This window comes from Amphiura filiformis, chromosome 7 (genome assembly GCF_039555335.1).
Source record: "Amphiura filiformis chromosome 7, Afil_fr2py, whole genome shotgun sequence".
Taxonomy (NCBI): Eukaryota; Metazoa; Echinodermata; class Ophiuroidea; order Amphilepidida; family Amphiuridae; genus Amphiura; species Amphiura filiformis.
The window spans coordinates 45,751,302-45,766,168 of record NC_092634.1 but is presented as its reverse complement, the minus strand read 5'-3'; the positions used below and the strand labels follow the sequence as shown (position 1 = coordinate 45,766,168).

The 14,867-nt window shown below is 37.5% G+C and overlaps 1 protein-coding gene and 1 long non-coding RNA gene across 2 annotated transcripts in view; one reads left to right on the top strand and one right to left on the bottom strand.

The window, feature by feature from the left end:
* Window positions 1–14,867, bottom strand: part of LOC140157239 (cytoplasmic tRNA 2-thiolation protein 1-like) — a 173,634-nt gene that overhangs the window by 9,964 nt on the left and 148,803 nt on the right. The window lies entirely within an intron of this gene.
* LOC140157237 (uncharacterized) lies at window positions 5,088–8,035 on the top strand. Its single transcript, XR_011859652.1, has 3 exons — window positions 5,088–5,391; window positions 6,693–6,828; window positions 7,351–8,035. It is a non-coding gene; the product is annotated as an uncharacterized lncRNA (long non-coding RNA).

Sequence of the window (14,867 nt, the reverse complement as noted above, 5' to 3'; positions counted from 1 at the left end):
TGATGGATTAACATTTACATGTACAATTACTGGAACTGGACAATACACTGGCATGACAGAGGATTGTACAATCGGGCCACTAGATGTAGTGCCTGGTATTCCACTGTTAAGACCAAGCATTCTGAACAAATCTGTTGGAGAAGATGCCATGTTCACTTGTACATTGTCTACTTCTGGTACCATCCAATGGCATTGGTACACAGAGCCAGCAACACAGCTGACTCGTTATACCACAAGTTCTGTATATGAAGGCATGACATTCACACTCATGGATGTTCAACTTTTTGATGATATGAAAGTTGTAATATGCAGAGCCACTGTAGGAAATGATGCTGTTGAAGGCAGGGCAACTCTTAATGTCATTCCATTGGCTCCACAACCTACTACAAAGGCTGCTACAACGAAACAACCAACCACTGCAGCAAAGGTAACTCAAAGAAGAACAAACCCACTAGTAATAATTGTACCTGATGCAACAACTCCAAAACCTCAACCACGGGTGACCAATGGTATTTCTGAAACGATGAAGACAATGCCTGCAAACCCTTCCCCAAAATCTGACATGCACTCTTTAATTCTACCCATGACTGGTTCTCCACTGCCTGACACACACAGTTCAAATATCCTTGTGATTCCTCTAATTACAACAGCAATTATTCTTGTCATCTGTTTTCTTGTCATATTTGGCCTTGTTTTCAAGATATGTCATCACAAAAGTGAAGAAACTAGGACAGACAGAGTGAATGATCAAATTGTAGAGTTAGGCAAAAGAGAAGAGAGCAGGCAAAGAGATTTGAACATAGGACTCTCAGAACACCACACTTATGAACGCCGTATCAATGAGCAAGGGCTACAGAACCGCACTTATGAGCATCGTATTAATGGTACACAAGGAATGGAAAATCAAAATCCTTCTGCACATCAGGCATTAGATGATCATGGATATGAGGTGGCACCTACCATCCAGGTAGATTCACAATATGAAACTCTACCAGCTAACTCTGCATCTGCTGGTCAAGGACAAAATCCTTCTGAAGAACACAAGTATACGGATCTAAAAAGGGATGGGGTAGAAAATGAAGGCTACATGTCACTTAAAATATAATAAAATTAAAAGTTCAAGACGTCTTACTTGAAGTGAAAGATAGACCCTGTTTACCTTGTTTACACTGGGAGAAAGCCACAATTCTTGCCTCAAAATTGATTGTGATTACATACATTACAGAGGTGCCCTATGTCTTGGCCACCATTGGAGGGGAGAAACCCAGGTAGCAGTATGTTGTAGCACTCGGTGCTGTTAGGGTTCAAATAAAAGAAATTTCAAGTCTCACCAAAAGTACAAGGTGCGATTACTTGAGTATCATTTATAAACTCAGGTATAGTAGTACACCTGTGTTTCCTTATGCAGTGAATTGCCATGATGCAGAACTTGTCTTGATGGTATCAGATAAATCAAATGTAAAATGTGCATAATAAATGATCACATTTGTGATTCTGCACTCTATTCGCTATACTTAACTTAGAAATAAGCTGTAGCAAGCAAAAAGAAATTTTACTTGTTTATTCAGATTCTCAATTGACACCAAGTATGTGTGTTGACTAATTATATCCTGTATAAAACCTATTAACCCTAACACTGAACCCTGCTTTTTGATATCGGAAGTCAAAGAAGATACGAAAAAGTCAAGAAGAAGAAGAATTTTTGACTTGGCACCCCCGGGATTCGAACCTTTGACCCTCCCCGCATGCCAACCACACGATCACGGACCGGTAGCTACACGGGTTATTGCTGCCCGGCCAGCAATTCCGTGAGCATATAACACTTGGGGTGATTGCGTCATCGCAGACCCTGGGATTCATGCATGCACAGAATTTTTCATCGTGGTATTTTGTGGTATTAACAGGTGTTAGGGTTAACATAGGCTCTAATCTGGAAAAATTTAGGGTTAATATGTGAATAATATTCACTGAATATACTCAGATATCAATTGTATAATTCATCAGTGTTATCACATAGTCATGATAGTGGTGTATGTGAAAAATCAGGCAGATCCAAAGTGAAGTATGTTGATATTTCCCGAAAAACTGTTATCACATGGTGACATTTAACTTTGACAATCAATTACACAAGTGAGAAGTATGATTTAATAACATTTTCATGTTTATAAATCAAAGAAATATTTGACTTATATTATAACCATAATAACAGTAATAACTAAGGCAAATTGTACCATACATAAAACCTGTGAATATACTCAGATATCAATTATATGATTTGCTCATATCTCTAATCTTTCTTTGAATAGCTTTATCAGAGAAATATTCATTTATATTATAACAGTAATAACTAAGGCTAATTATATATCCGATATAAAACCTGTGAATATACTCATAACAGGTATCAATTTGTCAGCAAAGTGTTACATGTAATCCGATTATCACCATGTCAACTGGATCACGCTTTTGAGTTGTGCACCATGATCGAAATGATCGCAATACAAAGTCTATGGCATGTAATACTAATTCCAAAATGTGTGTGATCCGCTTACCAAGGAGTTATGCAACCACTTCACTGACGAATTGTATAATTGTATAAGGAATTTTATGAAGTAAAGTAGTTTTTGTTATCAACTGCTATTAGAAGCAATGTATAAGCTGATAATATTCTTTAGGAATACTGTACATACTGTGAATAAATAACGCACATTTGATTTGGGATGAACATGAGATAAATTACTTGGTAACATTACCATTTAGGGAAACAACATTGCTATCTACAGTAGATAGCATTGACACTTTCCGAAAATGACAAACTTTTCACTCCATAATTTTAAAACACTGCTATGACTGAATAACTGACATGATTTGTATAGGCATAGTATGGTTTTGTGCCCCACCCTATGAGTTTTATAGGCATGTTTTGGTTTTGCGCTCTACGCATCAGTTTTAAGAGAGCAACATGCAAAATTTAAGCTTGCTGCGGTATTCCCTTGAAAAGATATGCAACATGAGTTCACCTGATAAAAAAAGTTCCAGTTCCATTTGTCTTGTAGTAGTAGTATTTTTTGTTTCTCTGTCATCATTTTTGTGAGTGTTCAGATATACTTTGGTGGGGGCTGGGCAAATTCTGCAGGGGAGGGGCAACAAAAGTTTTTTTGACCTCTTGAAGTGGTTGTTGGGGTGACGTTTTTTGTTCCAAAAACATGCAGTACCATAGCTACATTGAATTACCATATTAGTGTTAAAGTAACTAGACATTTGTGCACACTTCTTATACGTTTATCACAATAGGTGCACTTGATTTTAGAAAGGGAGTGTGGGAACAATGTGTAATTTTGCCTCATTTGGAAATTTTAACAACATGTAGTAGGCCACTGATGCAATTGATGCTTCTATTGCATCTATTACAATTGAGGTGTTTCATCATAATTCTATCATTGACAAACGTACTGTACAAGGCAGTAAAGTAGGAATTAACCATTTATTTCAATACTGAAATGCTTCTATCAGTCTGTACCATTTGAAGATTTTTCAACCCAGTATGGATAACCAAACCATCCACTGCAGTGCAGTGTTTATAATTTTCAACCTGCTGCAAATCGTGCATTAGCGTGGGCCAAATACGGGACCAAATATTATGAAATTATTAGCTGGGACATTGCCATACAGGATAAGTTTTTGAATGAGTATGAAGTACAAAAAATATCATTTGAACCAAGTTTAACTGTGTACGTCCTTATATTGTTAGAGGTAGGCTTTACGCACGGAGGTGGTTATAAGTGTCTTATTGCAGATGGACAACCTGAAAGTTACACTGAAGTAGATTCGGCTTATATAAGTCTCAATATACCATATTTTCCTCCTGAAGGAAATCCAATGTGTTCACCTAGTGCTTATGCCATAGTAGTTGCTGGAAATCCATTACTTCTGTCGTGTACCCCGTCGTGTACATCACTACAAGGGTATCCTTATCGAGTGGGAATGCAGCTGCAGCAAGGAACTACCACATTAACATCAACATTTTATTCAACTAATCAATTACAACGAATTGACTACCTTTACACTCTCTCATTGGCCTTGGCTGACAATGGAGCATCATTTTCATGTACAATTACTGGCAATACATATGGGTTATATCGAGAATACAGCGAGTCATGTAACATTGGCCCACTAAAGGTAGTGTCTGGTCTTCCACACATAACACCAACCATGTTGAACAAAGCTGTTGGAGAAGATGCCATGTTCACCTGTGAGTTGTCTGTTCCTGGTACTGTTCCTGGTACCATTGAATGGTACACAGAGCCAGCAACTCAGTCGTCTCAATATGCTACAAGCGCTATATCTGGAGGGATGACATTCACACTTACTAATGTTCAACTTTCTGATAATATGAAGATTGTGGTATGCAAAGCCAATGTAGATGGTGTTGATGTTGAAGATAGAGCAACTCTTAATGTCATCTCATCGATTCCACAACCTACAACTAAACCTATTACAATGAAAGAAACCACTGCAACAAAAGTAACTCTCAGAACAACAAACCTGCCAACAACTATACCTGATACAACAACTCCAATACATACAACTAAACCTACTACAATGACGCAAACCACTGCAGCACAGATAACACTACAAGATTCCTGGCGACGGTGTACCTCTGCTGCACTGGTACTTTGCAGGTACTACTGCTGCTACTACCGAGTACCCCATCCCGTGGTAACCGACGTTGGTACTACACCAAAGTACCAGCGTCGGCCACCATACTGTAGATACTCCCGTAGTTGAGTACCTATGTCGGTACTCCACCATGCGTCACCTCCGAGTCAACTGCGGTGTACCAAGTAGGTGACTTATAGGCACACCATAGTGTGGGTACTTCTAATAGTCCTTCCATGGAAGTACCTGCACAGTAGCCGCACCTACTGTGTACCCATGTGTCACCTACTGTGTACCTCATGTGTCACCTACTGTGTACCCCATGTGTGAAGTAGCAATGAAGGTACTCTTGTCGTGTTTTTGCATTCCTAATCGAATCGCCCAGCGATCACCGTGATCTGGCGTACTCACTCATATTTGGCCGTGACGACGAAGTTACGAAGAAACATCATCATTTTCTCAGTTTTTAAACCAAAAAAAGTCAAAATTTCCTGATGTTTATGTCTTCAAATGTTGTGCATGTAAAGATTTGCTGACTTAGATCATATTGGGCACACAGTAACTCTTGAATTGTAAAAGATTTTGGAAAGAAAGGTTCGCCAAATCACCGTAGATAACACACGCAATTTTCCTATTGGACTGTACGTGATGTGGGTTGCATATTCCGTGATTTTCCGTTGGTGTTTTTGGCATTTTTCGTCACAGTATAACCACTTCAGTTGTCTCGAATGTTCGGTAAGTAACTGAAGCCGATAACTTAAGTAAGCTTTATTCTCAATTCATCACCAGTTTGATATTAAAAAACGTGCTAATTAATATTATTTATTAATACCATGAATACGTGGTGCTTTGTTACTGATTTTAAACTGTATGTTGACAGATGTAAAATGCACATTATTGCCAGGCTAGCCTAGCCTATAAACATGATAAAAAAACTTTAAAAGCATACTGTCATCACTGTGATTCGAGTCATCCCCGGGGAGTATTCTCTGTTCAGTGACAGTTTAAATGTGTATTAGGCGTAATTAAATATCTGGACATGCTAGACTAAATTAAATAATAAAAAAAATGAGTGAGAGGCCTATCTATGCGGATTTGTCGCCCTAAAAAGGGGACACGCCTGTGTTAATTAACATTAGCATGTGTTCCTCACGGACCAACCTGGGTAAACAAACAAACAAACAGGCGGAGTGCCCATCTCTCTTTCAAGGAAGGACAAGGTGATTGGGGCAGACTCCTTCCTTCATGTAATGTTACTGGGGGGAGGGTCAAAGTTTTAGGCCACTGGCACTGTACGTGTGCCACCTTGTCCGTGCCCCTCACTACAGTGCCACCGTGGCCTAGCAGGGCGTATTAAAGACAATGCGAGACACAAATGATATATGTGTGCGGATTGGACATATATACGATGCAAGCATAAGAAATTGTGCAAAAAAATGAATATGATCGGGGCAAACTGAGAGGCCGTTATTAAATCTACTAAAACTTCAGTTCAGAATATAAATAAACACGTCATAGTCTGGCAAACAGGTGATACAGTATAAACATAGCCTACGATCTGTGCCTAACTTAGGCTAGGACTAGTCTAAAAGGGTCACCTTTTTGTATGATTTCTAGGCTATTACACTTACAGCAATTTTGGTTCACAATAGGCCTGTCAGTGACAATCAATGTATATGTGTATGTAGTCTGGATCAAAGAAGATACACCTTGTGTAGAGGGCACATGCCTAGGGCAGCTAGGCTTGCACAGATTAGGCTTCGAATAGGAAGTTGAGGCCGGGCTTACTATTTTAGTCAAATGACATGTCATTAAAAGATTGAAGGGTAAAAAACACTGAGGCCTAGGCTAATTGATAAATAATAGGGCGGGCTATTATATAACGCTTAGGCCTATCTTAAATTTTTAAAGACTATTCAGGTCACGGGTCAGGTCAGTATTAAATTCTGAAAAGTTAGGCCTACTATCGGCTTGGCTAATAAAATAACAACATACCGGTACAAATCATGTTTCTTGTACTTTCCTCATTCAATTAGGTCGGTGCCTTGAAGTGAACTGTTGCAGCAACTTAGCCACATGATAGTTGTGAGGAGAATGTGTCGATGCAACTAACGTCTACGTCTAAAGAGTTTAGTCCAGAACGAACAGATTGTGTTCCATATAAAAGACCTGGTATGTGTAAGTTTTTTGATTTTAAGGCACATGCTAATATTTTGATTTCATGATGTGGTAGTGGTACAATCATAATTTCACTATTAAAAGACAATGATCCCTGCCATGTGACAAGGCACTAAACGATAATGTTCCACGTGACATGCCGAAATGACTTTTCCACTACTTTTGATGTGTGTATGTAGGGTCGCCATAAAACTAAATTTGTATTTACAATAAAACTCAAAATCTCTTGAATGTCCCTTTAATAATAATAAACAAACACGTGCCCTTGGAATGCACAATTTACTAAAAGATGATTATGATCTCATGTGACTATATGAAAACGATCTTTCCTGAAAATCTTTAGAATCATAAAACTCAGAATCTCTGAATGTCCCATTAATGAAATAGTAATACAAATACTGAATCAAACAAACATCTTTAAACAGTCTTTGTGCACTTTCCATTTTAGACTTGTTTTAGTTTTTTTTATTAAAATGTCTTGTCTAAACTTGTCTTTAATTATGTTCCTTTTTTCAGATGAAAATTTGCACATTGCACAGGAAGGAACTGACCTAGATACAGCAACAAGCTAAAGACCAGAGAATAGGATGGATGATCGTCCCTACATGAAATATCTTCATTTGGCAATTGGATATTGTACCACAGTGAAACTGACCTATAGGGCACAGTTGCACAATATCAAGACATCAAGAACCCAACCCATCAGCTTTAATATCATACCTCAAAGAATAAGAAAAACTTTGGTGACAACAATGCATCTTGGTCAGAAAAGAATTAAAGGTTAAACAGGCGTCAAATTTCATATCTTGTTAAAAACCACACCAAAGTATTCCTCTGATCATAATGAATCTGAAAAAGTATTGTTTGATCTATAAAAGCACTATGTTCTCTATTTTAATATAAACAAAAATTTCAAGGGTCACATTTTTGGCTCCATGGGGATAAAATTTCAAACACTCTTTAAGATTTTCCTAAACAGTTACTCTAATTGTATGGTTTTTGATACCAATTCAAATAATGAATAGTTTGCACCATCTAAGATGTTTCGGTACGTGATGACATGATGAATACTTTGTAGGGCTTTTAACTTTTTTCTGAGTAAGGTGTATTTTTTCTACCAAAGTTTTTCTGATCCCTTAAAGTCTTAAAGAACTAAATTGCAAGCTCCAACGACAAATATCGCACAATGTTTGAAATTCATGCATCATTTATTAATGTTGGAGGGAAAACCATGACTGATAAAAAATTAAATTTAATGAAAAGAGTCATTGAAATATAAAGATGAATATTCAGACCAGGGGTCTTACTTAAATGGCGGTGTTCCTCAAGGCAATGTCATTGGTCCTGATTCATTCCACTGATGCCTCGGATAAGTATGTGGTTGATTTGACTGTTGGTGAGAACAGAGCCTATGATGGCACCAGCACAATACAAGCCCCAGTCTATGATGTTATGTACACTTTGACTGATAAAAACAAATGGAGGCTGTCAGGTGTTGTTCAAGTCGTAGTTTCCAATCTATAGGCTTTGATTTGTTTGGGCTCCCCATATTAGCATTTATCTGACTTTCCCATTTGAGAATAATTTCTTATTATCTTGTTTTATCTTTATATGTTAAAATGTTTTTACATATTTCTAGTGTGCAATTAAACATGTTTTTCAGTATTGCAATTAGTGTAAAAATCATGTAGGCTAATTCAGCCACTCGGCTGCAATATGAACCAATACATAATATTGAAATTATTATAGTTAGTTCTCTGGGTTGATGAGATGTACACATTTTAATCTTTACCCAGAGCAGCCAGTGCACAGAGCAGCGGCGCACATCGTTGAAAAAAAACCACCTATAGCAAACAACTATAATCTGTATACCTTCCTCGAGTCAGTAATAATATTTAGGTATTGCTTTTTATTGTATCTCTAAAGGTAATGATGAGAAGTATACAAAAGTATAAATTTTCAGAAAGGAAATGATGCAAAGAATCCAACTAGCATAACAGATTCCTGAAAAAATTAATAGTTTTTGAGAAATTCTCAAAATTTTATTTCACTTTACAGACTCGAGGAAGGTATATGGACTATAGTACATCTGGTCAGGTTCGAACCGGCAACCTTCGTAATACTAGCATGATGCCTAACCAACTGAGCCACAGAGGCATGTTGCAGAATGGTTAGAGCGTCATTATAGTATTATGAAGGTCGCCGGTTCGAACCAGGCCTAATGCACTATTTTTTCAACGTTTATGTGTGCTGCCTGCTCTGAGTAAGGCTAAGGGCCTGTGCAATAATCATGAGCCCTGGGGAGCAAGCATTTTGGTTGGGAAGCTAAAAAGGGGCAAGTAATTTTTGGCAGAAAGGGTCCCGGACAAACGATTTTAGTTTAGACACACATTCATGAGGAACGCACTAAAAGGCTTAGGAAAACAGTCACGCTGCACGGAAAGCGTTATAAAAGATTTCTTTTGAAACTTTTGCACTATTGATGCGATCAAGCAAAGTCAGTCGGAAGTCTGCAACATTAAATTTTCAGTTTTGTATACGATAGTAAAAAGCATTCTATACAAAGCTGAATTTTGCAGAACACCCCATTGAAATTGAACATGCAGTTCCAAAGATATGACCAATTTAAGAGTTTCCAAAACAATAGGAAACAAAAGGAAATAGTTGCTTTGTTTGGCTATATCTCAAAATCAATATTGCCGACTTCCGACTGATTTTGCTTGATCGCATCACAAATGGTTTAGCCTATCATGGTCGGTAGGCATCATCAGAATGATGTTTGTTGATCCTTCTGATGTTGTCTACAACCATGATAGGCAAAACAATCAATAATGAGTAAATGTTTTGGTTTTGTTCAAAAGAAATCTTTTATGTTTAACAACAAATCTGATGAATCTACTTAGTGACGACGGAAATATTTTTCTGTTCACGGCGCTAGGCCGCATTATGTATCTAGACCATAAAATTTTAAGGTTTGCAAATCAGGATTCCCAAAATTTGGCATATATGCGGCGGGGGGGGGGGCAAATATATTTTGGCTGGTCAATGGAAGGGGGGGGGGGGGCAATTTTTGGCACGCCCATTTTACCTCGGGGCTCAATTACATGACAAAATGAGCCAAAATCATGGAAATTTCTGGTCATTTTAATATTTAATTCATGTGTATATCCTTTGTTCGTAATGGAATCTGGCACTTACCCGTCAAAATAATGACTGACCCCTTTATAGGCGATGATAAAAAACCCATGTTCTACGGGCGGAAGGCCGTTGCAAACATATTCTAAAAATATTCAGCCAAAATGAGTTAAATTTAGCCCCAAAACGGCTGATTTTAATTTACATGCTTTTAGCCAAATTTTTAAAAAAATTCTCCAAAACGCATAAATTCTGGGTCGGTCGCCGGGCCCGTAGAAACGGGTTCTTTTTTTCGTTGTCGCACGGAAGATTGAACAAAAAAATCAACATCCAGGAAAACTTATAAGGACCCTCTCCCACTGACTGTCGGTCTGTAAAATGTATAGTAGGCATAGACCCCATTAGGCCTACACCAAATTAATGAGTATAGAGGCCGAGATGCCACTTTTCAGGTTTTAGCCAGGTTTTTAGTGAGTCCAAATTCCGCTTTTTTATTCATTTTCAGCCCGTTTTGGGGCTTTGTGGCCTGCATTCACATGCTTTTTCAGGTTTTTCTCACCAGTTTCAGGTTTTTTGAGTGAAACTGAGTGGCATCTCTGTAGAGGTCAAAGATAAACAAATATTCCGGTGGAGTATAATTCTGGCCCGGTTTTTAATACTCGAACAATTGTGAGAGTATTTTCAATGTTACACTAGCCACAAATCAAGGTGAAACTTTGTGTTTACTTGACCAATTTGCAGTTTTTACAATATTTTAAAGCCCCCAAATCAATGTGTTTGTTTATACTAGGCTAAAAAGGAAAAAAAAAAGATTCACAGCAATTCTGGTGATACGAATATACCCGGCGGAGTGCAAATTTACAAGGGGCCCATATTGAAAAATGATCCATCCCCATCAGTCATCCAAAATGATGTTTGCCATATTGAACTGTCTTTCTGGTAACAAACCAGTAAATATACACCCAGAGACATCTAAAGACACTTGCAAGAGTGTTGCAAGTCCGTCACGTCATAGGCCGTCAAAAAACATTTTGAAGGCCTATGGGCGTCGTGAGAATTCTAAATTTTAGAAAGTGAAATTGCATCTTTATTTGTAAACTTGACGTCGAATGTTCTATTTAGTATTTGTTGAGTGGTTGTATCTTTTGCCTCTGCCGATATAGCTGTATTCCGTGTTTTGGATTGAAAAAAAGATTTTTTTTTAAATTTCTGACCCTGACTCGAATTCCGTGTGAACCTTCGCAAGCCAAGGGTGCAGAATAAAAAATGTGACGCTTCCATTTTTGGAAGGTATTCGATCCTTGATTTTGTTGCGGTCGGATGTTATATCAAGCACAAATATATTAAACACAAAATTTTAAATGATTTTACCACCAAACCTCAGTATTTAAAAAAAAAAAGTCTCAAATCGCGGCGATATTGCATTGTGATTTGAGTGACGAACTTGCAATTCTAAGTTAGTCCACCCCGAGGCCGGGACCGTCGGGACACATATTTTTTTCCAACCACAGTCGTGCGCCCCTAACCAACCCTAACCCTTTCCTATGTGTTCTGGGTTGATAATATTTTGCATCCCGTTATGGTTGCAGAAAAAAAAATAAAGCGTCCGGGACATTCTCCTCCGCCGACGGCCTCCCCATGTCTTGAAATCAAATGTAAACACAATGTCAGAGCGCACATGGATGTCAAAGGTCAAGCTTATGTGCGGGGTTTCTGTGCCCTTGAATCTTCTTCAGTGTTCTTTTTCAGCTCCAATGTTATATTTAAAAATGTTGTTAAAACCCATTCACTGATTGAAAAAAAAATAAATCTATCTATTTTTATAACTGTAATAATTCTGTACATTATAATAAGTTTTTCTATATAAACTAATGTGTATTAAATACGAAATTCAAAAGCAATAAATTATTAAATATCACGCTACTGATAAATATCCGAGTTTGAACTCTTTATTATCATAGTGAAAGACTAAGTTCCATATATCCACATATAAAAAGGAATTTTACTTCTACGATGAGGTTAAAAGGTTGCCCGAACTCATGGGTGACGTCATTGTTTACGGCTGGAGTACCGCCGTCGGTACTCAGCTGCGGAGTACCTGGCAGGTGAGTACCAGTGTCGGTACTCGGAGTACCTTCAAAGTACCTACGCCATGAGGTATTCGCGAGTTGCAGCCGGCTTGCTGGGCCACAAGGGTCTGGTGGCCGACGTAGGTACTCGAGAGTAGCAGCGCTGCTACTCACATGAGAATCCCGTAGTGAACTCACAGAACAACAACCTCACCAACAACTGGACCTGAAACAACGGCTCCACAATTTACAAATATATCTACAATGATGAAACAAACCACTACAGCAAAAATAACTCAAGGAACAACCAGCCGGTCAGAAACTACTGTACCTGATGGAACGACTCCACAATCTACTACTATACCTGCAACAATAAAGCTAACCACTGGAGCAAAAGTAAATCAAAGAACAAGAAACCCACAAGAAATTGTACCTGATGCAAAGACTCCAAATCCTCAATCAAGTCTCCGATGGTAATTCTGTAACAATGAAGACCTTGTCTCCAGACCCTTCCCTAACCTCTGACACACACTCTATACTGCTGTCCATGACTGATTCTCTACTGATGGAAACACAGAGTTCCAATAACTTTATGATCCCTTTCATTATGACAGCAGTACTTCTTGTCATCAGTTTCATCATCATAGGTGGTCTTGTGTTCAAGAAGTATCGTCGCAAAAGTGAAGAAACCAGGAAAGATCTAGTGAATGAGCATATGGAGATGGACTGAAAAGAGGATAAAGAGAGATTCGGACATAGGACTTCCAGTAAAACCCAACGAGAATTGACTCAGAATTCGTCAGTGTTATCACATATCCGTGATAGTGGCATAATTGTGAAAAATCGGACGTACACATAGTACATTAAGATTTCACGAAAATCATATCACACAGTGACAAATAACTTTGGCAATCTATTACACAAGTGAGAAGTATAATTTTATAAAATTTGTGTATTTTGGAAATAACTTTCAAATATCTACTGTAAGTCAAAGATATATTTCACTTATCAGCTGTTATATTATAACAGTAATAACTAATATAAGACTAATTATATACTATATAAAACCTGTGAATATACTCAGATATCATTATTGTATAAGGAATTTTATGAAGTAGTTCTTGCATTCATCAGTCAACTGCTATTAGAAACAATGTATAAAAGCTGATAATATCCTCCATGAATATTGTGAATAAATAACACACATTTTATTTGGCATGAACATGAAATGCATTACTACAATAGCATGGATAATTTAGGTGAACAACATTGCTATCTACAGTAGATAGCATTGACACTTTTTGAAAATGGCAACATGTTTCACTCCATAATTTAAAACACAGCTACATGTATGGCTGAATAACTTGACTTCATAACAAATTGGTATATGCATATTATTGTGGTTTTGCACCCTACACCACTGGTTCATGGGTTTAAAGTACAACATGCAAAATTCATGCTTCAGCAATGCTGTGGTATTCCCATGGAAGATACGTAAAGTGTGTTCACCTGAAGTACAGTTCCAGTTCCATTTGTATTCTGGTAGTTGTTTATGTTGCACTTTCATCATTTTTGGGAGTGTTCAGAAAATACTTTGGTGGAAGCTTGTCAAATTACAGGGGGGGAGCAAACATTTGAATATATGAATACAAAACCCACCCAAGTCCATACGTTGGCCAAATTGAGTTAAGCATGGGAAATTGTTGCTGTACATAGGCATGTCATATGTACGAAAGAACAACTCAAATTCATCATCTGTGTCTATTGAGCATGTGAGAAATAGCATGTATGAAAGAACCACCCAATTCCGTGATTTGAGTCTTGTAACACATTGATTGAAATCCAGTATTATATAAAAGTCCACTTGTAACACATTCATTGCTGGAGAGTGACTTTTGAAAAAAAAAATGGGTTTAATAAAGGAATGTGTGTGGTTTATTATTTATATTACATGGCAGAATGCTTATCAACATTATACATACCTGTGTGCTTTATTTTGTATTATCTTACTAGTGGTAATCTCATTCCAACGTTGTTGTCTTTGTATATGATTCAAAAACCACCCAAGTCCAAAATTTAAAATGAACCCTACAAAGTCCCTGAAATGCTAATCGTCATACTTTATACAGTTTAATCCACTAATTTGCACGTAAAACGTACCATATTGACCAGGTAAATCTAACTTAAGGAATTAAAATGATACACATGTTTTTCTCTCAAAATCACTTCCCATGGACTTGGGTGGGTTTTGTATTCATGTATTCATTTTTGACTCTTGAAGGGGTTCTCAGAGGAGGGATTTTTTCTCTCAAAACAATCATGCATTGAATGCCCAAATTAGTGTTAAAATGGAAATATAAATAGCATGGAACTCCTAAGTTTCTAAAGTAATGTTAGTTCAAATATCTCAAGGACAGTCACTGCTGACCTTATTGGCCTTTTGACTGCTCCTCCATAATCATTGCTGTTTTTAGTACATGGTGTTACGTAACCCAGTGCAAAATTTGCTACATTAGTGGAACCAATGCTTTTTAGCTTCTGAATACCCCTACGAACAAAACCTGAGTTGGTTCCATTTTTTTCGAATGAATGTCTTGGTCATGCCATTTTGAAATTCAAAATGGCCACTATATTTAGCCTTTTTTAAGTCATATTTGTCCCGAAAGCGTACAAAGTCATATTTTTCTTAATGATTATTTATACTTTTGATCGTCAAAATCTACTAAGAACATAATTAGGGTCATTTTCTAGAATCCAAGATGGCCGCCAAATCCAAAATGGCCGCCAATTGGTCTAAAATGGTCTGCCAGCTATAAGGACATTGATTTC